Raw genomic sequence first — 24,028 nt, forward strand, 5'->3', positions numbered from 1 at the left:
TTTGGTCAACTCTCTCTGGTCCCGTGCTCATAGCCTTTGGTCGCCTCTCTCCAATCTGGTCATTACCTCTCTTCGGTCCATCGTCTTCGATCGCAGTTCTCTTTGGTGGCGTTGCCTCCAGTTGGGTCACCTCTCTTTGAGCTGATTGCCTCCAGTACCGTTGCCTCCACCTTTCTTCAGTGCCGTCATTTCTAATCCCATCGTCTCTGGTTGCTTCACTTTGGTCGCGTCGCTTTGGTTGGGTCGCCTCTCTCTAATCTCGCAGCTTGTAGTCCCGTTGCCTTCGATCGCCTCTTTCCGATCCCGTTGCCTCTAGTCCCGTTGCCTCCGGTCACCTTTCTCCAGCCGCATCACCTTTGGTTGCATCGCCTCGTGGTCATCTTGCCCTAAATTAGGTTTATTGCTTTGATTCCTTTTCATTGTACCTGTTCTACTGGTGATTCTCACTTTTTCTGAAGTTGAATCTGCTGGTTGCAGTGCCGTTGCCTCTGATCACCTCTTTTCGATCCCGTTGCTTCTAGTCCCGTCGCCTTTGGTCACATTTCTTCGGTCGCATCGCCTCTGGTCATGTCGCCTCGTGGTTGTCTTGCCCTAAATTAGGTTTATTGCTTTGATTCCTTCTCATTGTACCCGTTCTAGTGGTGATTCTCACTTTTTTTGAAGTTGAATCATGTTGCCTCCATCGCGTTGCCTCTGTTTGTACTCGCCTCTCTCACGTTGCTTCCCTCGTGCTTGTGTTGCCCTTGATTCTCACATATATCAGCTAGGCTGACTAACACAAACTAGAGCCAATATGATGAACAACACCAAAATTCTGGTGCACTTTTCTCTATGCTTCTTTGTCTCTCAAAACCAGTGGGAGTATGATTTGAAATGAGACAGTTGTGTACGTGTGTGCATGTGCATGTGTGTGAGTAGTTGAAGTTGTCAATGCTCTGTTTTAGCGATAGGCTGTGATAAAGGCTCTGTTTTAGCCAACAAGACTAGGGTGGTATAGGGCAAGCGTAGTATGTTTGGATGGCAATGTACGACCTACACAAAAGTTGCAATGACTGAAGGTATAGTGGCATTTACACATTGAAAGGAAAAAAGTAACTCAAAGTGAAAATGGCATTCCTCTGAGTGCACTAAGGAACATTTCAGGTTCTAGATTATGACACAAAAGGACAAATATACTGACATTTTTAGGAACTTTTATGCATTGGGTAGCTGTCCAAGGTTTAGAGTTGGATCCATTGATTCTGGTTTGATGCTTATAGCTGCTATAATGACATTTTTATGCACTGAATAGCTATCCAAGGTTTAGAGATAATATCATCCTATAACTAGATTTGGTACTTGTATCGTTCTTTAGTCTAAAAAATGGTGATGAGAAAAGAAGAAAGCATCATGTGGCAGCAGTTGAATGGTATTAGCACGTTATATATATCTATATTGATTTTCTTGTATTTGTGTGATGGCCTAGGTGCTATGGAAGATGAATCAAATAGTGTGTCTAATGGAGAGGTAGCAACGGTTGAATGGATAGGAACTTTGCTCTATATGGAGATCCAGAGTATCCATTTGGACCTACACAAGACAAGGTTGCAAATATGATCGCAAGGGATCGGAATATGCAAGAGATTCCATGACTTTTTATTTCCGACTTTTGCGATGTGTTTTTTTTTTTGTTGAAAACTTTTGTGATGTGTTTGTAAACTATTATGAATACATTTTTATTAATAGTATTAAGGTCATTCAATTCTATCTCCATGAGCACAAATGCCATTGAATGTATCATAAATATGGACAAACAGAAGAGAAGTAGATTGTAAGCTATTGTATAGTTGACACTTCAAGACCTACAAACCGCCGTCCGAAGCTTGCATCCTAGTCAAGAAAGAAAAAAAGCAAAAGAGGAGAGGAAAAACACCTCCATTCATCAAAATTAGCCAAAATCTTATAAGCTTATGTGAAACATGAAAATGAAATAGTTTGTAATTTGGAAGAAGCAAGGTAAAAAGTAGCATCAAGATGGGATGCATCGACGGCTCAAAATGCAAGAGACTGATGTCTTTACTAAGTGTTTTAGGAGCATACTATGAACTAAATGCATAATGACAGCAAAGCCACGCCGCGCCATGCATGCACCATTCCAATAGTTGGAAATTTCTAACCCAACCCGACATCCATGTCAAGATTAGAAGACTAAAATCCCCAAGTCATGCATGCACTAGAATTACATTTTTTTTAAAGAGTAAAAACTTAGTCCTAAGGAAATCACTACAAATTAATTTGGTTGACAATATCCCTTGTGCTTTTTTCACAATATTTGCTATACCAAACATTAAAATTCGAAAAAAGAAAATACATTATTGAGAATTATAGTTCAAAACTTCAGTTTGTGAATATTGATTCCAACAAAGTGCTACCTAAATTCAATAGGCTATAAATTACATGAGTCAAGATCCTCACACACGGATATAAGATAATAGCTCATGTTCCATTACAATACCACTTATGTTATAGGTTCATCTTTGACTAGAATTCTTATACCTAAGCAAATGTATTATTAATCTAATAATATTTGGATCTTGTCAATTTTATGTAATATCTAATCTATTCCTTTTTCTTATTTATAAATTTTTTTATAAAAAAATTAAAATTTGGAATAGAAATTTTGTGTAGTTTTCAAATGGGAATTTGTTCTTTAACTATTCCAGAAATAGAAATTTTGTGCAGTTACTAAACGGGTTCTTTTGTTTAGAAATTGTTCCCTGGAATAGAAATAGAAAAGAACTATTTTTGAAAAAAACTCTTCTCCAACCAATAAATGTTGTCATGTGTAGCCTAGTGACGAAGACCCTCATCGACCAAAATAGTGGTCTCAACTAACTCATGGGTTAGGTTGGTCCCGGGAATAGGCAAATAGGAGGTCTCATGGTCTATCGTCTTTGTAACCCCAAAACCAGCAAGAAGCCTCTCCATTCTAAGGACTTGAAAAGATTTAACCACGGCAGGGTGAGATAAAATCTCAGCGAGTCAACTCCCTAAACTTCGATTAGGATGAGAATTCACCTAGAGGCAGCTTAAATAGGCGTCGCATACAAACTTACCTCGCTCAAGCACCTCCTGCACATTAGCTCATTACATATATCATATGCATACAACAAACGTATTCAATAATTGGAACACCTCATATCATTAATCAAATATTCATAGGGGTCTCGATTATAAGGTAAAACCGTTATGACACGTCCCATTCCATACCACACAATTTTGCCTTATAATCATGCGCAACTATCTCAATCACTTAGGCGTGTCCAATTATTTATGACCCACTGGCTATGGCCAACTTAACAGTTGACTGTCATTCGGCATAACCGGGCGTCATCTCGCTCTGTCAGGCACAACAATGTTTACATCTAGATGATATTCCATAAAGGAGCATCGACCTAGCCTCTACTACGACCGGCATCTATTGACATGGGGCATCTGAACTTAATCAGGCATCGCCTCCCCAACTCTTGTTGGGTGACGGGTTCCGATAATGATCACATGCACATCCATACTCGGCCAAGAATATCGTGCTTTGCGCTCAAATACTTTAATTTCAAATAATGAACTTGGCCAATTTTCTTCATATTAAAAATTCCCGATAAAATAATTCTGCGTGGTCACGCATTTAAATTGAACCATAAAACGTGGTACACTCATTTCAAAATTCCACGATTTTATATATTATATAAAAAATTTTGTCCTAAAAAATTGACACCCGATATTTTTCTAATTAAATACCCATAAAATCAATTTTTGCAATAATATTTGCCAATCATCATCAAGCACTCAATTGCATAAATAAACAGTCAAATTCACATAGAAACTCAACCACGACGATCAGCGTAAAATTCTAATAAACGGCTATCTTGTCACAATTTACACCGATAAGAATTAATTAAATAAATCTCGAAAAATAAATTATTTAAATTTATTTAACTTAATTACGATTAAATAATCTAACCATAGTTAAATAAATAACCCTAGTCAACTAAACTAACCTAGGGTAGTTAATCCTAACCAAACTAACCCCTAACCAAACTAATTTAATTATCTAGTTTCTTAAACTAAACTAACCAACTAACTAGTTACACTAACTAAATTAACAGTAATCCTAATTAAGGCTAAACTAATCTAACTAAGTGCGATTAACTTCCTAATAAGAGATTAGGGTGTTAACTTACCGGAATTCAACGGTGTTGACACCTAAATTTTACAATTTTATTGTGTACAAAATTAGGAATTTGTCACTAAAAAAAAACAACAAAAAAAGAGAAAAAAGAGAAAATGTGGAAGGGGCTGGGCTGGATCTCGCCTTGGCTCGGCCCATGCCACCTTCTCCCTCCTCCATCTTCGCTTGTGAAACCCTAGGAGGAGGGGCGTCAACGAAGAGGGGGGAGAACAGGAAGCATCGAGGGGAGGGAGGAAACACAGAGCAAGACATAAGTGGAGAGAGAGCTCGGTAAAGAGAGCAGGAGCAAGAGAGAGAGAGAGAGAGAGAGAGAGAGAGAGAGAGAGAGAGAGAGAGAGAGAGAGAGAAGCAGAGAATTTGGGGGGGAGGATGGTCGCCGAGCCATCGTATGCCTCAACTCGTCTTAGCCGAGCCGCCGCCCTCCTGCCCGATGCCGCTCAAATCGCCGCTCGCGCATTGTTGCCTCTGAGTGCTGATGCCCACGCTTGCACCTCAGCTTCGCAAGTCACCGCTGAGTCCTAACGACGGCAGATCTGAGCTGGTCGTCGCTCCATTGCCGAGCAAGCCTCGCATCGGCCCTCGCCTTCGTGGTTGCCGCTTGCCCGCCCGCGTCGGTCACTACCTTCTCACACCAGCCACCGCACTTCCATTTGTCGTCACCGTCTTCGAACGCCGCACCCTTACTCGCTCGTTCGTCACCAGTGACGCCCTTGCTGCCCGAGCCGCTTCAGCCTCTACTGCCTCCGCCATTAACACTCTGCTACCTCCGTAGTTGGACGCTACGTTGCCGTTCTGCCAGCCATCGTCGTGCTCCGCCTCACCTGCAACCCCCAAGATCCCAGCGAAGCTACTGCTGCCCTTGCTTTGCCCATGATTTGTCCGCCTGACGCCGCTCCTCAACTGCGACCTGACGCAGCCCTCGTAGCGCCTTTGCCCATGACATCGCCGCCGTCCTTGCTGCTGCTACCATCGTCCACCGCCCACCGCGCTGCAGTTGCCGAGTCACTGGTGTCTCGAGGGTCCTCCTTCGGCATCGCAGATGCCGTGGAGAGAGGGCCGCTTCAAAACTGGGTCTTGGCCTGGTTGGGCGAAAGTCACGAACCGAGTAGGGTTTTCTCACATCCGGGCCGAGTATACTTAGGTTAGGTTTGGGCTGGTTTAGGACGTGGGCTTGTGGGCTTGGGTTGGTGTACTGTCGACTTGAGGGCCTGGTTTGTTTTAAAAAGAAAGGAGGGGGACCTCTTGGGCTGGGCCCAAGCTTTGGGCCCACTTAGGCCTACCGAATCGAACTCGGGTTCGGTCGGAGACGGAACTTGATTCGCGTCGACCGAGCCGAACCTGGTCGGGTTGGACCGGATTGGACCCGGTCCGCAAAAAAAAAGTAAAAAAAATTATTTAAAAATAATTAAAAAAATTCGAAAATTAAAAAATGATGGGGTTTGGTTAGGAATTGTCATATTTTGCATTCTTAGTGTAATTAGGCCTTTACTTGCTCGTATTTTGATTATATCGTATGTTTAATTTATATATCTAATTATGTTTAATTACATGTATTTAATTTTACTGCAATTAGGATCTTGATAGCTATGATCGTTACTTTAATGATTGCGCACCCGCATGATCACTTCACATGTTAGTGGGTAAATCAATCCAATCTGTCTGACAAAAATTCTTTCTTTTGAAATGAACAAGATTAGGTACTGAAAGGGCACTAATTGATTAATTAGTGTAATCAAGTTCCCGACCCTAGATTCTCTAGTTGCGTAGGAAGGGAGATATACTCCCATGCCTCGCTTGGTTTCTAGCCGACCCCAATAGGCTAATGGTGATTCCTTTTTGTAAAATTCTTGAAAATACCCTAATGTCACTCGGGGTATGGGCTTGGGAGAGCATGCGCCTAATCATGGGCCTTAGGCCCGTCCTTTAGGCAATACCCCTAAACCTATTCCTCCCCCCGAGGGGTAGGTCATGACAAATGGCAACGAGCTCATGGCGACGGCAATGCAAAGATGGTGAAGACTTGAGCCTACAACGTCTCCAACAAAGGACCAACCAGGGTTGAAAAAGGCCTAGCAAGTCTCAACCAAGGGCTGAGATTCGGTCTTGAGGTTGCTGGATCGGGGACGGCATCAGGGACAAGCGGTGATCACGCCTCGAACCTCGAGCATGTGCCTATCTCTCGATGGTCGATAAAATTTGCAACGTCCCAGGACGCATCGCCGACCCATTCATTTTACTGCACATGCGGAAGCGTATAAACTAATCTCCTAATGATAACATACATGAGATAGAAAAACAAGACAACAAATTTCAAATCGAACACATTATTAAAAACTACAATCTGGTTTACAAACATATGCTAACTATAGGGTCTAAGTACAGGAGGTCTATTTCTAAAAAGAACTTCTGAGCCACCCATGCTCCTGACTCTTCCGCCTCCAACTCCAAGTTCTTCATACTAGGGACTTGAAAAGTTAAGCCCACGACGGGGTGAGACAATATCTCAGCAAGTTTACCTCTTAAACCCTGACTGGGAAGGAAATACGCCTAGAGGCAGTCTATGCACACAATACAAAAGACTTACCTCACCTTAGTTCCCTCTTCCATGTTAGCATAATTCATATATCACATAAGTGCAGTAACAACACTCGAGCATTTGGAATGTCTCATTTCAATCTTAGTCAATCAATCAATCAATCAATCAATCAATCAATCGATCCATCATTCAATCAAACAATCTCTCACATGGGTCCGATTATAGGGCCAAATCGTTATGACATGTCTTGTACCATGTCACACAGGTTCGTCCCATAATTAGGTGCGGACAATTCATATTAGTGATTCCATCCACACCCGATATTCACTCTCAATATTCAAATTCTCAATCCAACCTCAACATCCCCACTCAATATTTCGACTCAATACTCAATACCAGGCTCAAGGTTCTAGAGGTGCCCCCTCCCCACAAAGTTCCAACATCGCGTGGTACTTAGTCCCCGACCACAATTAATCATAGTATGAGGTACTAGAGGTGGCTCTCACGAATTTACATTGTCGTGTAGCACTTTGTTCTTGACTATACTAATCAATAGCTCAAGGCACTAGAGGTGGCTCCCACGAAATCATGTTGTCCTATAGCACTTAGTTCTTGGCCATGAAAAGCACTAGTACAAGGTTCTAGAGGTAACTCACATGAGGTCTCGCTATCGTGTAGCACTTAGTTCTTGACTATGCAAGACAGTACTGCAAGGCTTCTAGAGGTGGCTCCCATGTCACTCAAGTCATCATGTATCACTTAAACCTTGACTACAAATAAGCTACGATATAAGGTACTAGAGGTAGCTCACCCGAAATCTCATTATGTATAGCACTTAGTTCTTTACTAGCTCACAACCCATTGGGTTTCCTCAACACAACACATGTCATCTCAACTTTCAATAGTCATCTTGCCCCGACTATACACCATCACACGATCATTCAATACCGGCAAAGGATATTGTGCTTCACACACAAATTCCTTAATTAAAATAACGAACTTGGCCTATTTTTATTGTGTTAAAAATACCCAATAAAAATAATCGTGTGTGGGTACATGGTCAGTTTGAGCCAAAAATACTATATCTTTCTTTTAAAAAATCCCACTATTTATTATAGTGCCTAAAAATATTTTTGATGTTAAAAATCAATGCCCGATATTTTTTGAAAAAAATACCACGGTTACACAATTTTTGGATAAATACCCAACATTACAATCACCACTCAATTTGCACAAAATAGTGTTCAATTAAATAAACCAAGTACACCATTGCAATCGGCACGAAATTCCGGTCACTGGCTATCTCGGTATAATTTTCGAAAAATGATAAATAATTAAATAAATACTAAAAATAATTAAATAAATACAATTAATTACCAAAAATGCAAACTTAGTCCATAAATGCTTAATTAACCACCCGAATGGGCCAGGAAAATTTCTAAACCTATCTAGATAAATAGTACAACTTATCTAGTCCCTAATTAGACTATTCTAACCACCTAACATTCGCAATTGAACAATTAAATCATTGATCCATTCTAACTAACCACCTAAACCCTAATTAACATAAGCTAAACACCCCCTAAGCATCATTAACTCCATAAGCAGAGTTTAGTGAGTAAACTCATCGGTTTAGCACAAAACCTGGTTCACGGCGATGGCGATGCGACAGCGGTCAAAACTTGAGCTTATGGTGACGCCAAATGGAGCTTGGGAGGGCCCAAAAAAGGCCCAGCAAGCCTCGGCTAAGGACTGGAAATTGGTTCTGCCCCCGCTCGGTTCTAGAGCTGCTGGTCAGCTCGGCTTGGGGGTTGCTAGCGGAATTGACGAGTTGGATTGGCAATGTTGGGGGTTGGTCGAAGTTGGCGGTGGAGCTAGGTGGTCTAGCCGGTGGAGTAGGATGTTGGAACGCTGAAGTTGGGCGGAGGCGTCGCTGCTATTGTCAACGCCAAAAGGCTTTGACGGGGCGTTTGACTCGGTTGAGGCGATGGCATGAAGAAGATGGAAGTGGGGATGGTTGGTCGAAGAAGCGGTTGCAAGGTGGCGACTGAATGGGGCAGAGACCGAGCGGAGGAGTGGGTCGAGGTTGCATGCGAAGGGAATGGAGCAGGGGCTGGCTTCGTGACTGTTGGCAGCGAGCTAGGGAATCTGTGGAGGAGTCAACGTTGGGGCTTCGCTGGAGCGCTAGAGATGACTCGGTGGAGAGGGAGATGGACGTGTGGCAGCGTGAAGAGAGATTGTGGGGTTGTTTTGGTGAGGTAGAGACGGGCAGACGTCGTAGGCATGTCAATGGAATTCCAATGGAGAGCTGGCTTCTTCGAAGGAACAAATGAAAGAAAGCAGAAAACAAAGGGGTCAGGGGAAGCTGCGCCCATGAAGGGAAAGAGGGGGAAGAGATGAGGGAGAGAGGGGACATGGGGGAGGGATAGTCCAGAATAAAAATCTAAAGTAATGCATGTCCCCCTTATCTTTAGCCCATCTTCAGCTAACAACATCAATTGGTCACCCTAAGGCCAATTTCTTTACAAAACTTCATCAACTAGAGCTAAATTGAGGACCAAAATGCAGCTGCCCCTCAAGCCTACAAATTTCATCAATTTGGACTTCATTTTCTTCACCAAAATCCCCAATTTGATGGCCAAATTTGTTGAGGAGGGTGCCCATGCCCATTTCCACACTTGTCTTCACAAACTAGTCCTTTTAGGCCAAAAATCCACTTGAAAATGGCCAACTGAATTTCCTTTCTTTTTCGAATCATCCAAAGTTGATTTTCCTAAAAAATCTCGGGCTCGCCAAAAATTTCTTGAAGGATGTGCGATGCGGGATCTCCAATTTCTAGCTGGCCTTCCTGCCAGAATTTCCATCTAATGTATATATTATATTGAGAGGAAGGCCTCAGAAGAAGAATTGCGAGGAAAATCAGAGGAACGGCATAGTAGCAGCATTTTCTGCAGTAATATGCACGCGCATTCTATATGGGTCAGTGCATTTTGGCGATGCGGTATCTCCAATTTTCGGTCGGCCTTCCTATCGAAATTTCCATCTAATCTATGTATTATATCAAGAGGAGGGCCTCAGAAGAAGAATTGCAATCAGACGAACGACATAGTAGCAGCATTTTCTGCAGTAATATGCATGCGTATTTTGTATGGGTCGGTGCATTTTGGCGATGTGGTATCTCCAATTTCCGGCCGGGCTTCCTGTCAGAATTTCAATCAAATGTATGCATTATATCGAGAGGAAGGCCTCAGAAGAAGAATTGCAACGAAAATCAGAGCAACGACACAGTAGCAGCATTTTCTGCAGTAATATGCACGTGCATTCTATATGGGTCGGCACTTTTTGGCGATGTGGTATCTCCAATTTTCGGCTTGCCTTCCTACCAAAATTTCCATCTAATGTATATATTATGTCGAGAGGAAGGCCTCGGCAGAAGAATTACGATGAAAATCAGATGAATAGCACAGTAGCAGCAATTTCTGTAGTAATATGCACTCGCATGCCCATTTTGGCGATGCAATATCTTTAATTTACGATTGGCCTTCCTGCCGGAATTTCCATTGAATGTATATATTATATCGAGAGGAAGGCCTCAAAAGAAGAATTGCGACAAAAATAAGAGCAACGGGATAGTAGCAGCATTTTCTGTAGTAATATGCATGTAGATTCTGTTCGAGTCGGCGCATTTTGGCAATGCGGTATCTCCAATTTTAGGCTAGCCTTCCTGCCAGAATCTCCATCAAATGTATATATTATATCGAGAGGAAGGCCTCAAAAGAAGAATTGCGACGAAAATCAGATGAACAACACAGCAGCAGCAATTTCTACAGTAATATGCATGCGCATTCTGTATTGGTCGGCCCATTTTGGCGATGCGGTATCTCTAATTTACGACTGGCCTTCTTGCTGGAATTTCCATCGAATGTATATATTATATCGAGAGGAAGGCCTTAGAAGAAGAATTGCGACAAAAATAAGAGCAACGGCACAGTAGAAACATTTTATGTAGTAATATGCACGCGGATTCTGTTCGAGTCGGCGCATTTTGGCAATGCGGTATCTCCAATTTCAGGCTAGCCTTCTTGCCGGAATCTCCATCGAATGTATATATTATATCGAGAGGAAGGCCTCAAAAGAAGAATTGCGACAAAAGTCAGAGGAAGAGCATAGTAGTAGCATTTTCTGTAGTACTATGCACGCGCATTCTGTATGGGTTGGCGCATTTTGGCGATGCGGTATCTCCAATTTCCGTCCAGCCTTCCTGTTGAAATTTCCATCTAATCTATATATTATATCAAGAGGAGGGCCTCAGAAGAAGAATTGTGACGAAAATCAGAGGAACGGCATAGTAGCAGCTTTTTCTATAGTAATATGCATGTGCATTCTGTATGGGTCGGCACATTTTAGCGATGCGGTATCTCCAATTTTTGATTGGCCTTCCTGTCGGAACCTCCATCGAAGCTATATATTATATCGAGAGGAAGGCCTCAGAAGAAGAATTGCGACAAAAATCAGAGCAACGGCACAGTAGCAGCATTTTCTGTAGTAATATGCATGCGGATTCTGTACGAGTCGGCGCATTTTGGCAATGCGGTATCTTTAATTTCCGGCTGGCCTTCCTGCCAGAATCTCCATCAAATGTCTATATTATATAAGAGGAAGGCCTCAGAAGAAGAATTGCGAGGGAAATTAGAGGAATGGCATAGTAGCAGCGTTTTTTGCAGTAATATGCACGCGCATTCTGTATAGGTTGGTGCATTTTGGTGATGCGGTATCTCCAATTTTCGGCTGGCCTTCCTGCCGAAATTTCCATCTAATGTATATATTATATTGAGAGGAAGGCCTCATAAGAAGAATTACAATGAAAATCAGAGGAAGGGCATAGTAACAACATTTTCTGTAGTAATATGCACACGCATTATTTATGGGTTGGCGCATTTTGGCGATGCGGTATCTCCAATTTCCGGCTGGCCTTCCTGTCAAAAATTCCATCTAATCTGTATATTATGTCGAGAGGAAGGCCTCGGCAGAAGAATTATGACGAAAATAAGATGAATGGCACTGTAGCAGCAATTTTTGTAGTAATATGCACGCAGATTCTTTATTGGTTGGCCCATTTTGGCGATGCGGTATCTCTAATTTTTAGTTGGCCTTCCTGCCATAATTTCCATCGAATGTATATATTATATCGGAAGAAGAATTGTGACGAAAATTAGAGGAACGACACAGTAGTAGCATTTTCTGCAGTAATATGCACGTGCGTTCTGTATGGGCCAGGGCACTTTGGTGATGCGGTGTCCCCACTTTTCGGCTGGCCTTCATGCTGGAATTTCCATCTAATCTCTATATATTACCCTAGTTATGAACCGAGATCTACTGCTAGTTATTATGTATGAATTGTTATGGAAAATGGTGGATATCATAACTAGGTTGTACAAAAACCTAAAAAGAGCTAGAAGCGCATTGTGAGTATGCACATGAAGTAGAAGAAATCTTGATGAAAGCGGTAATTGAAATGATAACTTTTGAGTAGATAATATCTTGTATGGTGAGAGAAATTGTTGATAAGGTGACATCTCCTATAATTAGTCTTAGCTCAACCACTATGATTCTTTTTCCTTGGAAGTTGTATTGAATGATTCTTGCCAATGTAGAGATAGTCCTAAAAGCTTGGGAACTCTAGGAATTGAGAGAGATGAAAGAGGTAATCTAAAGATACAGAGTTATTTTTGCCCAAGTACTATTCACATCGTCTTTTTCTAGGATAACAATGATGCTCCATCTTCCAAGATATTGACAGAATGAATGAGTAGGTAGCTGCCATCTTGAAGATGCAAAAGGCTTGATTAGGTAAGTTGTAAGTCCTTTGTAAAAAAGAAACTTAAAGAAGAAAGTTTGAGGAAGTGGTATTTTAACACCATTTCTCAGTTTGGCTTGAATGTCTTTATAGTAGTTTTATATAAGGAAAGTCTTGTGACTTTGTTATTCATGTGTTATATGAGAAAATTCTATTCATTGTTCGATGGCGATGAGAGAGATGGTGGTTGAAAAAGGGAAATATGTCATTTGATGTGTTGTGACCTACCCATTGGGAGAAGGAAGAGGTTTAGGAGTAACGCTTAAAAGACGGGCGTAATGACCCATAATTTAGACCTATGGGGTTTAGGTTTAGGCCCAGGCCTAGGCCCAGGGCCCAGGGCCCAGGCCCAGGCCCAGGCCCAGGCCCAGGCCCAGGCCCAGGCCCAGGCCCAGGCCCAGGCCCAGGCCCAGGGCCCAGGGCCCAGGCCCAGGCCCAGGCCCAGGCCCAGGCCAGGCCCAGGCCTAGGCCCAGGCCCAGGGCCCAGGCCCAGGCCCAGGCCCAGGCCCAGGCCCAGGCCCAGGCCCAGGGCCTCAGGCCCAGGCCCAGGCCCAGGGCCAGGCCCAGGCCTAGGCCTAGGCCCAGGCCTAGGCCCAGGCCTAGGCCTAGGCCTAGGCCCAGGCCCAGGCCCAGGCCCAGGCCCAGGCCCAGGCCCAGGCCTAGGCCCAGGCCCAGGCCCAGGCCCAGGCCCAGGCTCAGGCCCAGGCCCAGGCCCCAGGCCCAGGGCCCAGGCCCAGGCCCAGGCCCAGGCCCAGGGCCCAGGCCCAGGCCCAGGCCCAGGCCCAGGGCCCAGGCCCAGGCCCAGGCCTAGGCCCAGGCCTAGGCCCAGGCCCAGGCCTAGGCCTAGGCCTAGGCCCAGGCCTAGGCCCAGGCCCAGGCCCAGGCCCAGGGCCCAGGCCCAGGCCCAGGCCCAGGCCCTGGCCCAGGGCCAGGCCTAGGCCCAGGCCCAGGGCCCAGGCCCAGGGCCAGGCCCAGGCCCAGGCCTCAGGCCTGGGCCCAGGCCCAGGCCTAGGCCCAGGCCCAGGCCCTAGGCCTCAGGCCCAGGCCCAGGCCCAGGCCCAGGCCTAGGCCCAGGCCCAGGCCCAGGCCCAGGCCCAGGGCCTAGGCCTGTGGGCCTGGGGCCCAGGCCCAGGCCCAGGCCTAGGCCTAGGCCCAGGCCTAGGGCCCAGGCCCAGGCCCAGGCCTAGGCCCAGGCCCAGGCCTAGGCCTAGGCCTAGGCCTAGGCCCAGGCCCAGGCCCAGGGCCCAGGCCCAGGCCTAGGCCTGTGGCCCAGGGCCAGGCCCAGGCCCAGGCCCCTAGGGCCCAGGCCTAGGCCCAGGGCCCAGGCCCAGGCCCAGGCCCAGGCCCAGGCCCAGGCCCAGGCCCAGGGCCCAGGCCCAGGCCCAGGCCCAGGCCCAGGCCCAGGCCTCAGGCCCAGGGCCCAGGCCTAGGGCCCAGGCTCAGGCCCAGGCCCAGGCCCAGGCCTAGGCCCAGGCCCAGGCCCAGGCCCAGGCCCAGGCCCAGGCCTAGGCCCAGGCCCAGGGCCCAGGCCCAGGCCTGGGCCCAGGCCCAGGCCCAGGCCCAGGCCCAGGCCCAGGGCCCAGGCCCAGGCCCAGGCCTAGGCCCAGGCCCAGGGCCCAGGCCCAGGCCCAGGCCCAGGCCCAGGCCCAGGCCCAGGCCCCAGGGCCTAGGCCCAGGCCCAGGCCCAGGCCTAGGCCCAGGCCTCAGGCCCAGGCCCCAGGGCCCAGGCCCAGGCCCAGGCCCAGGCCTGGGGCCTGGGGCCTGGGCCTGGCCCAGGCCTAGGCCCAGGGCCTAGGCCTGGGGCCAGGCCCAGGCCTAGGCCCAGGCCCAGGCCTCAGGCCCAGGCCTGGCCCAGGCCCAGGCCTAGGCCCAGGCCCAGGCCCAGGGGCCCAGGCCCAGGCCTAGGCCCAGGCCCAGGCCCAGGCCTAGGCCTAGGCCTAGGCCCAGGCCCAGGCCCAGGCCCCAGGCCCAGGCCCAGGCCCAGGCCCAGGCCTAGGCCCAGGCCTAGGCCTAGGCCCAGGCCTAGGCCCAGGCCCAGGCCTAGGCCCAGGGCTTAGGCCTAGGCCTAGGGCCCAGGCCCAGGCCCAGGCCCAGGCCTTAGGCCTAGGCCCAGGGCCCAGGCCCAGGCCCAGGCCCAGGCCCAGGCCCAGGCCCAGGCCCAGGCCCAGGGCCCAGGGCCTAGGGCCCAGGCCCAGGCCCAGGCCCAGGCCCAGGCCCCAGGCCCAGGCCCAGGCCCAGGGCCCAGGCCCAGGCCCAGGCCTAGGCCTAGGCCCAGGCCTAGGCCCAGGCCCAGGCCCAGGCCCAGGCCCAGGCCCAGGCCCAGGCCCAGGCCCAGGCCTAGGCCCAGGCCCAGGCCCAGGCCCAGGCCTAGGCCCAGGGCCCAGGCCCAGGCCCAGGCCCAGGCCCAGGCCCAGGCCTAGGCCTCCCAGGGCCCAGGCCCAGGCCCAGGCCTAGGCCCAGGCCCAGGCCCAGGCCCAGGCCCAGGCCCAGGCCCAGGCCTAGGCCTAGGCCTAGGCCCAGGCCTAGGCCTAGGCCTAGGCCCAGGCCCAGGCCCAGGCCCAGGCCCAGGCCCAGGCCCAGGCCCAGGCCCAGGCCCAGGGCCCAGGCCCAGGCCCAGGGCCCAGGCCCAGGCCCAGGCCTAGGCCCAGGCCCAGGCCCAGGCCCAGGCCCAGGCCCAGGCCTAGGCCCAGGCCCAGGCCCAGGCCCAGGCCCAGGCCAGGCCCAGGCCTAGGCCTAGGCCCAGGCCCTAGGCCTAGGCCCAGGCCCAGGCCCAGGCCCAGGCCCAGGCCCAGGCCCAGGCCCAGGCCCAGGCCCAGGCCCAGGCCCAGGCCTCAGGCCTAGGCCCAGGCCCAGGCCCAGGCCCAGGCCCAGGCCCAGGCCCAGGCCCAGGCCCAGGCCCAGGCCCAGGCCCAGGCCCAGGCCCAGGCCCAGGCCCAGGGCCCAGGGCCCAGGCCCAGGCCCAGGCCCAGGGCCCAGGCCCAGGCCCAGGCCCAGGCCCAGGCCCAGGCCCAGGGCCCAGGCCTCAGGCCCAGGCCCAGGCCCAGGGCCAGGCCCAGGCCTCAGGCCTAGGCCTAGGCCCAGGCCCAGGCCCAGGCCCAGGCCCAGGCCCAGGCCCAGGCCCAGGCCCAGGGCCCAGGCCCAGGGCCCAGGCCCAGGCCCAGGCCCAGGCCCAGGCCCAGGCCTAGGCCCAGGCCTAGGCCCAGGCCCAGGCCTAGGCCTAGGCCCAGGCCTAGGCCTAGGCCCAGGCCTAGGCCTAGGCCCAGGCCCAGGCCCAGGCCCAGGCCCAGGGCCAGGCCCAGGCCCAGGGCCCAGGCCCAGGCCCAGGCCCAGGCCCAGGCCCAGGCCCAGGCCCAGGCCCAGGCCCAGGCCCAGGGCCCAGGCCCAGGCCCAGGCCCAGGGCCCAGGCCCAGGCCCAGGCCCAGGGCCTAGGCCCAGGCCCAGGGCCCAGGCCTAGGCCCAGGCCCAGGCCCAGGCCCAGGCCTCAGGGCCAGGCCTAGGGCCAGGGCCCAGGCCCAGGCCCAGGCCCAGGCCCAGGCTCAGGCCCAGGCCCAGGCCCAGGCCCAGGCTCAGGCCTAGGCCCAGGCCTAGGCCCAGGCCCAGGCCCAGGCCCAGGCCCAGGCCGGCAGGCCCAGGCCCAGGCCCAGGCCTAGGCCAGGCCCAGGCCCAGGCCCAGGCCCAGGCCCAGGCCCAGGCCCAGGCCCAGGCCCAGGCCCAGGCCTAGGCCTAGGTCAGGCCAGGCCTCCCAGGCTCAGGCCCAGGCTCAGGCCCAGGCCTAGGCCCAGGCCCAGGCCCAGGCCCAGGCCTAGGCCCAGGCCTAGGCCCAGGCCTAGGCCAGTGGCCCCAGGCCTAGGCCCAGGCCCAGGCCCAGGCCCAGGGCCCAGGCCCAGGCCCAGGCCCAGGCCTAGGCCTAGGCCTAGGCCCAGGCCCTAGGCCTAGGCCCAGGCCCAGGCCTAGGGCCCAGGCCCAGGGCCCAGGCCCAGGCCCAGGCCCAGGCCCAGGCCCAGGCCCAGGCCCAGGGCCAGGCCCAGGCCCAGGCCCTAGGCCCAGGCCTAGGCCCAGGCCCAGGCCCAGGCCCAGGCCTAGGCCTAGGCCTAGGCCCAGGCCTAGGCCCAGGCCCAGGCCTAGGCCTCAGGCCCAGGCCTAGGCCTAGGCCTAGGCCCAGGCCCAGGCCCAGGCCCAGGCCCAGGCCCAGGCCCAGGCCCAGGCCTAGGCCCAGGCCCAGGGCCCAGGCCCAGGCCCAGGCCCAGGGCCCAGGCCCAGGCCCAGGCCCAGGCCCAGGCCCAGGCCCAGGGGCCCAGGCCCAGGGCCCAGGCCCAGGCCTAGGGCCCAGGCCCAGGGCCTAGGCCTAGGCCCAGGCCCAGGCCTCCAGGCCCAGGCCCAGGCCCAGGCCCAGGCCCCAGGCCCAGGCCCAGGCCCAGGCCTAGGCCCAGGCCAGGCCCAGGCCCAGGCCCAGGCCCAGGCCCAGGCCCAGGCCCAGGGCCCAGGCCCAGGCCCAGGGCCCAGGGCCCAGGCCCAGGCCCAGGCCTAGGCCTAGGCCTAGGCCTAGGCCCAGGCCCAGGCCCAGGCCTAGGCCTAGGCCCAGGCCCAGGCCCAGGCCCAGGCCCAGGCCCAGGCCCAGGCCCAGGCCCAGGCCAGGCCCAGGCCCAGGCCCAGGGCCAGGCCCAGGCCCAGGCCCAGGCCCAGGCCCAGGCCCAGGCCTAGGCCCAGGCCCAGGCCCAGGCCCAGGCCTAGGCCTAGGCCTAGGCCTAGGCCTAGGCCCAGGCCCAGGGCCCAGGCCCAGGCCCAGGCCCAGGCCCAGGCCCAGGCCCAGGGCCCAGGCCCAGGCCCAGGCCCAGGCCCAGGCCCAGGCCCAGGCCCAGGGCCCAGGCCCAGGGCCCAGGCCCAGGCCCCCAGGGCCCAGGCCCAGGCCTAGGCCCAGGCCCCAGGCCCAGGCCCAGGCCCAGGCCCAGGCCCAGGCCCAGGCCCAGGCCCAGGCCCAGGCCCAGGCCCAGGGCCCAGGGCCCAGGCCCAGGCCCAGGCCCAGGCCCAGGGCCCAGGCCCAGGCCCAGGCCCAGGCCCAGGCCCAGGCCCAGGCCTAGGCCCAGGCCCAGGGCCTAGGCCCAGGCCCAGGCCCAGGGCCCAGGCCCAGGCCCAGGCCAGGCCCAGGCCCAGGCTCAGGGCCCAGGCCCCAGGCCCAGGCCCAGGCCCAGGCCCAGGCCTAGGCCCAGGCCCAGGCCCAGGCCAGGCCCAGGCCCAGGCCCAGGCCCAGGCCCAGGCCCAGGCCCAGGCCCAGGCCCAGGCCCAGGCCCAGGCCCAGGCCCAGGCCCAGGCCCAGGGCCCAGGCCTAGGGGCCAGGCCCAGGCCTAGGCCCAGGCCCAGGGCCAGGCCCAGGCCCAGGCCTAGGCCCAGGCCCAGGCCCAGGCCCAGGCCCAGGCCCAGGCCCAGGCCCAGGCCCAGGGCCCAGGCCCAGGGCCTAGGCCAGGCCCAGGCCTAGGCCCAGGCCAGGCCCAGGCCCAGGCCCAGGCCCAGGCCTAGGCCTAGGCCCAGGCCCAGGGCCCAGGGCCTAGGCCCAGGCCCAGGCCCAGGCCCAGGGCCCAGGCCCAGGCCCAGGCCTAGGCCCAGGCCCAGGCCCAGGCCCAGGCCTCAGGCCCAGGCCCAGGCCCAGGCCCAGGCCCAGGCCCAGGCCCAGGCCCAGGCCCAGGGCCAGGCCCAGGCCCAGGCCCAGGCCTAGGCCTAGGCCTAGGGCCCAGGCCCAGGCCTAGGCCCAGGCCCAGGCCTAGGCCTTAGGCCCAGGCCTAGGCCTAGGCCCAGGCCCAGGCCCAGGCCCAGGGCCAGGCCCAGGGCCCAGGCCCAGGCCCAGGCCCAGGCCTAGGCCCAGGGCCCAGGCCCAGGCCCAGGCCCAGGCCCAGGGCTTAGGCCCAGGCCTAGGCCCAGGCCCAGGCCCAGGCCCAGGGCCAGGCCCAGGCCCAGGGCCCAGGCCCAGGCCTAGGCCCAGGCTCAGGCCCAGGCCCAGGCCCAGGCCCAGGCCCAGGCCCAGGCCCAGGCCCAGGCCCAGGCCCAGGCCTAGGCCCAGGCCCAGGCCCAGGGCCCAGGCCCAGGCCCAGGCCCAGGCCCAGGCCCAGGCCTAGGCCCAGGCCCAGGGCCCAGGCCTAGGCAGGCCTAGGCCCAGGCCTAGGCCCAGGCCCAGGCCCAGGCCCAGGCCCAGGCCAGGCCCAGGCCCAGGGCCCAGGCCCAGGCCTAGGCCTAGGCCCAGGCCCAGGCCCAGGCCCAGGCCCAGGCCTAGGCCTAGGCCTAGGCCTAGGCCCAGGCCCAGGGGCCTAGGCCCAGGCCCAGGGCCCAGGCCCAGGCCCAGGCCCAGGCCCAGGGCCTAGGCCCAGGCCTAGGCCTAGGCCCAGGGCCTAGGCCTAGGCCCAGGCCTAGGCCTAGGCCTAGGCCTAGGCCTAGGCCTAGGCCCAGGCCCAGGGCCCAGGCCAGGCCAGGCCCAGGCCTAGGCCCAGGCCCAGGCCCAGGCCCAGGCCCAGGCCTAGGCCCAGGGCCAGGCCCAGGCCTAGGCCTAGGGCCAGGCCCAGGCCCAGGCCCAGGCCCAGGGCCCAGGCCAGGCCTAGGCCCAGGCCCAGGCCCAGGCCCAGGCCTAGGGCCCCAGGCCCAGGCCCAGGCCCAGGCCCAGGCCCAGGCCCAGGCCCAGGCCCAGGGCCCAGGCCCAGGCCCAGGCCCAGGCCTAGGCCCAGGCCCAGGCCCAGGCCCAGGCCTAGGCCCAGGCCCAGGCCCAGGCCCAGGCCCAGGCCAGGCCTAGGCCTAGGCCTCAGGCTCAGGCCCAGGCCCAGGCCCAGGGCCCAGGCCCAGGCCTCAGGCCTCCAGGGGCCCAGGCCTCAGGGCCCAGGCCTAGGCCCAGGCCCAGGCCCAGGCCCAGGGCCTCCCAGGCCCAGGGGCCCAGGCCCAGGCCCAGGGCCCAGGGCCTAGGCCTAGGCCCAGGCCTAGGCCCAGGCCCAGGCCTAGGCCTAGGCCCAGGCCCAGGCCCAGGCCCAGGCCCAGGCCCAGGCCCAGGCCCAGGCCCAGGCCCAGGCCCAGGCCCAGGCCCAGGCCCAGGGCCCAGGCCCAGGCCCAGGCCCAGGCCCAGGCCCAGGCCCAGGCTCAGGGCCTAGGCCCAGGCCCAGGCCCAGGCCCAGGCCTAGGGCCCAGGCCCAGGCCCAGGCCTAGGCCCAGGGGCCCAGGCCCAGGCCCAGGCCCAGGGCCTAGGCCTAGGCCTAGGCCTAGGCCCAGGCCAGGCCCAGGCCCAGGCCCAGGGCCCAGGCCCAGGCCCAGGCCCAGGCCCAGGCCCAGGCCCAGGCCCAGGCCTAGGCCCAGGCCTCCAGGCCCAGGCCCAGGGCCCAGGGCCCAGGCCCAGGCCCAGGCCCAGGCTCAGGCCTAGGCCCAGGCCCAGGGCCCAGGCCCAGGCCCAGGCCTCCCAGGCCTAGGCCCAGGCCCAGGCCAGGCCAGGCCTAGGCCCAGGCCCAGGCCCAGGCCCAGGCCCAGGGCCCCCAGGCCCAGGCCCAGGGCCCAGGCCTAGGCCCAGGCCCAGGCCTAGGCCTAGGCCCAGGCCTAGGCCCAGGCCTCAGGCCTAGGCCCAGGCCCAGGCCCAGGCCCAGGCCCAGGCCCAGGCCCAGGCCCAGGCCAGGCCCAGGCCTCAGGCCTAGGCCCAGGCCCAGGCCAGGCCTCAGGCCCAGGCCCAGGCCCTCCAGGGCCCAGGCCCAGGCCCAGGCCCAGGCCCAGGCCCAGGCCCAGGCCCAGGCCCAGGCCTCAGGCCTAGGCCCCAGGCCCAGGCCTTAGGCCTAGGCCCAGGCCCAGGCCCAGGCCCAGGCCTAGGCCTAGGCCTAGGGCTCAGGCCTAGGCCCAGGGCCAGGCCCAGGGCCCAGGCCCAGGCCCAGGCCCAGGCCCAGGCCCAGGCCTAGGCCCAGGCCCAGGCCTAGGCCTAGGCCCAGGCCTAGGCCTAGGCCTAGGCCCAGGCCTAGGCCTAGGCCCAGGCCCAGGCCCAGGCCCAGGCCCAGGCCCAGGGGCCTAGGCCCAGGCCCAGGCCCAGGCCCAGGGCCCAGGCCCAGGCCCAGGCTCAGGCCCAGGCCCAGGCCCAGGCTGGCCCAGGCCCAGGCCCAGGCCCAGGCCTAGGCCCAGGCCCAGGCCTAGGCCCAGGGCCCAGGCCCAGGCCCAGGGCCCAGGCCCAGGCCCAGGGCCCAGGGCCTAGGCCCAGGCCCAGGGCCCAGGCCCAGGCCCAGGCCCAGGCTTCAGGCCCAGGCCCAGGCCCAGGGCCAGGCCTAGGCCTAGGCCCAGGCCCAGGCCCAGGCCTAGGCCCAGGCCCAGGCCTAGGCCCAGGCCTAGGCCTAGGCCTAGGCCTAGGCCCTAGGCCTAGGCCTAGGCCTAGGCCTAGGCCCAGGCCCAGGCCCAGGGCCCAGGCCCAGGCCCAGGCCCAGGCCCAGGCTCCAGGCCTAGGCCCAGGCTCCAGGCCCAGGCCTAGGCCCAGGCCCAGGGCTCAGGCCCAGGCCTAGGCCTAGGCCTAGGCCTAGGCCCAGGCTCAGGCCCAGGCCCAGGCCCAGGCCCAGGCCCAGGCCTAGGCCCAGGGCCCAGGCCCAGGCCCAGGCCCAGGCCCAGGCCCAGGGCCCAGGCCCAGGCCCAGGCCCAGGCCCAGGCCTAGGCCTAGGCCCAGGCCCAGGCCCAGGCCCAGGCCTAGGCCCAGGCCTAGGCCTAGGCCTAGGCCCAGGCCCAGGCCCAGGGGCCCAGGCCCAGGCCTAGGCCCAGGCCTAGGCCTAGGCCCAGGGCCCAGGCCCAGGCCCAGGCCCAGGCCTCCAGGCCTAGGCCCAGGCCCAGGCCCAGGCCTAGGCCCAGGCCCAGGCCCAGGGCCCAGGCCCAGGCCCAGGGCCCAGGCCCAGGCCCAGGGCCCAGGCCTAGGCCTAGGCCCAGGCCTAGGCCCAGGCTCAGGCCCAGGCCCAGGCCTAGGCCTAGGCCTAGGCCCAGGCCCAGGCCCAGGGCCCAGGCCCAGGCCCAGGCCCAGGCCCAGGCCCAGGGCCCAGGCCCAGGCCCAGGCCCAGGGCCCAGGCCTAGGCCCAGGCCCAGGCCCAGGCCCAGGCCCAGGCCCAGGCCCAGGCCCAGGCCCAGGCCCAGGCCCAGGCCCAGGCCTAGGCCCAGGGCCTAGGCCTAGGGCCCAGGCCCAGGGCCCAGGCCCAGGCCCAGGCCCAGGCCCAGGCCTAGGCCTAGGCCCAGGCCCAGGCCCAGGCCCAGGCCCAGGCCCAGGCCCAGGCCCAGGGCCCAGGCCCAGGCCCAGGCCCAGGCCCAGGCCCAGGCCCAGGCCCAGGCCCAGGCCCAGGCCCAGGCCCAGGCCTAGGCCCAGGCCCAGGCCCAGGCCCAGGCCCAGGCCCAGGCCTCCAGGCCCAGGCCCAGGCCCAGGCCCAGGGCCCAGGCCCAGGCCCAGGCCCAGGCCCAGGCCCAGGGCCCAGGCTGGCAGGCCCAGGCCCAGGCCTAGGCCTAGGCCCAGGCCCAGGCCCTAGGCCCAGGCCCAGGCCCAGGCCCAGGCCCTAGGCCCAGGCCCAGGCCCAGGCCCAGGCCTCAGGCCCAGGCTCAGGCCTAGGCCCAGGCCTAGGCTCAGGCCCAGGCCCAGGCCTAGGCCTAGGCCCAGGCCCAGGCCCAGGCCCAGGCCCAGGCCCAGGCCCAGGCCCAGGGCCAGGCCCAGGCCCAGGCCCAGGCCCAGGCCCAGGCCCAGGCCCAGGCCCAGGCCCAGGCCCAGGCCCAGGCCTAGGCCCAGGGCCCAGGCCCAGGCCCAGGCTCAGGCCCAGGGCCCAGGCCCAGGCCCAGGCCTAGGCCTAGGCCTAGGCCTAGGCCCAGGCCCAGGGCCCAGGCCCAGGCCCAGGGCCCAGGGCCCAGGGCCCAGGCCCAGGCCCAGGCCCAGGCCCAGGCCCAGGCCCAGGCCCAGGCCCAGGGCCCAGGCCCAGGCCTAGGCCTAGGCCTAGGCCTAGGCCTAGGCCTAGGCCCAGGCCCAGGCCCAGGCCTAGGCCTAGGCCCAGGCCCAGGCCCAGGCCCAGGCCCAGGGCCCAGGCCCAGGCCCAGGCCCAGGCCTCCAGGCCCAGGCCCAGGCCTAGGCCCAGGCCCAGGCCCAGGCCTAGGCCCAGGCCCAGGGCCCAGGCCCAGGCCCAGGCCTAGGCCTAGGCCCAGGCCCAGGCCTAGGCCTCAGGGCCCAGGCCCAGGCCCAGGCCTAGGCCCAGGCCCAGGCCCAGGGCCCAGGCCCAGGGCCCAGGCCCAGGCCTAGGCCCAGGCCCAGGCCCAGGCCTAGGCCTAGGCCCAGGGCTCAGGCCCAGGCCCAGGCCCAGGCCTAGGCCAGGGCCCAGGCCTAGGCCCAGGCCCAGGCCCAGGCCCAGGGCCCAGGCCCAGGCCCAGGCCCAGGCCCAGGCCCAGGCCCAGGCCCAGGCCCAGGCCCAGGCCCAGGCCCAGGCCCAGGCCCAGGCCCAGGGCCCAGGCCCAGGCCCAGGCCCAGGCCCAGGCCCTAGGCCCAGGCCCAGGCCCAGGCCCAGGGCCCAGGGCTCCAGGCCTAGGCCCAGGCCCAGGCCCAGGCCCAGGCCTAGGCCCAGGGCCCAGGGCCTAGGCTCAGGCCCAGGCCCAGGCCCAGGCCCAGGGCCAGGCCTAGGCCCAGGCCTAGGCCTAGGCCCAGGCCCAGGCCCAGGCCTAGGCCCAGGCCCAGGCCCAGGCCAGGGCCCAGGCCCAGGCCTAGGCCCAGGCCCAGGCCCAGGCCCAGGCCCAGGCCCAGGCCCAGGCCCAGGCCCAGGCCCAGGCCCAGGCCCAGGGCCCAGGGCCTAGGCCCAGGCCTAGGCCCAGGCCCAGGCCCAGGCCTTAGGCCCAGGCCCAGGCCCAGGCCCAGGGCCTCAGGCCCAGGCCCAGGCCCAGGCCCAGGCCCAGGCCCAGGCCCAGGCCCAGGGCCTAGGCCTAGGCCTAGGCCTAGGCCCAGGCCTAGGCCCAGGCCTAGGCCCAGGCCTAGGCCCAGGCCCAGGCCCAGGCCTAGGCCCAGGCCTAGGCCCAGGCCCAGGCCCAGGCCCAGGCCCAGGCCCAGGGCCCAGGCCCAGGGCCCAGGCCCAGGCCCAGGCCCAGGGCTCAGGCCTAGGCCCCAGGCCCAGGCCTAGGCCCAGGCCCAGGCCCAGGCCCAGGCCCAGGCTCAGGCCCAGGCCCAGGCCCAGGCTCAGGCCCAGGCCTGGTAACAGGCCCAGGCCCAGGCCCAGGCCCAGGCCCAGGCCCAGGCCCAGGCCTAGGCCCAGGCCTCAGGCCCAGGCCCAGGCCCAGGCCCAGGCCCAGGCCCAGGCCCAGGCCTAGGCCCAGGCCCAGGCCTAGGCCTGGCCCAGGCCCAGGCCCAGGCCTCCAGGCCCAGGCCCAGGCCCAGGCCCAGGCCTTTGGCCCAGGCCCAGGGCCCAGGCCTAGGCCT

Source organism: Eucalyptus grandis, chromosome 1 (genome assembly GCF_016545825.1).
Source record: "Eucalyptus grandis isolate ANBG69807.140 chromosome 1, ASM1654582v1, whole genome shotgun sequence".
Lineage (NCBI taxonomy): Eukaryota > Viridiplantae > Streptophyta > Magnoliopsida > Myrtales > Myrtaceae > Eucalyptus > Eucalyptus grandis.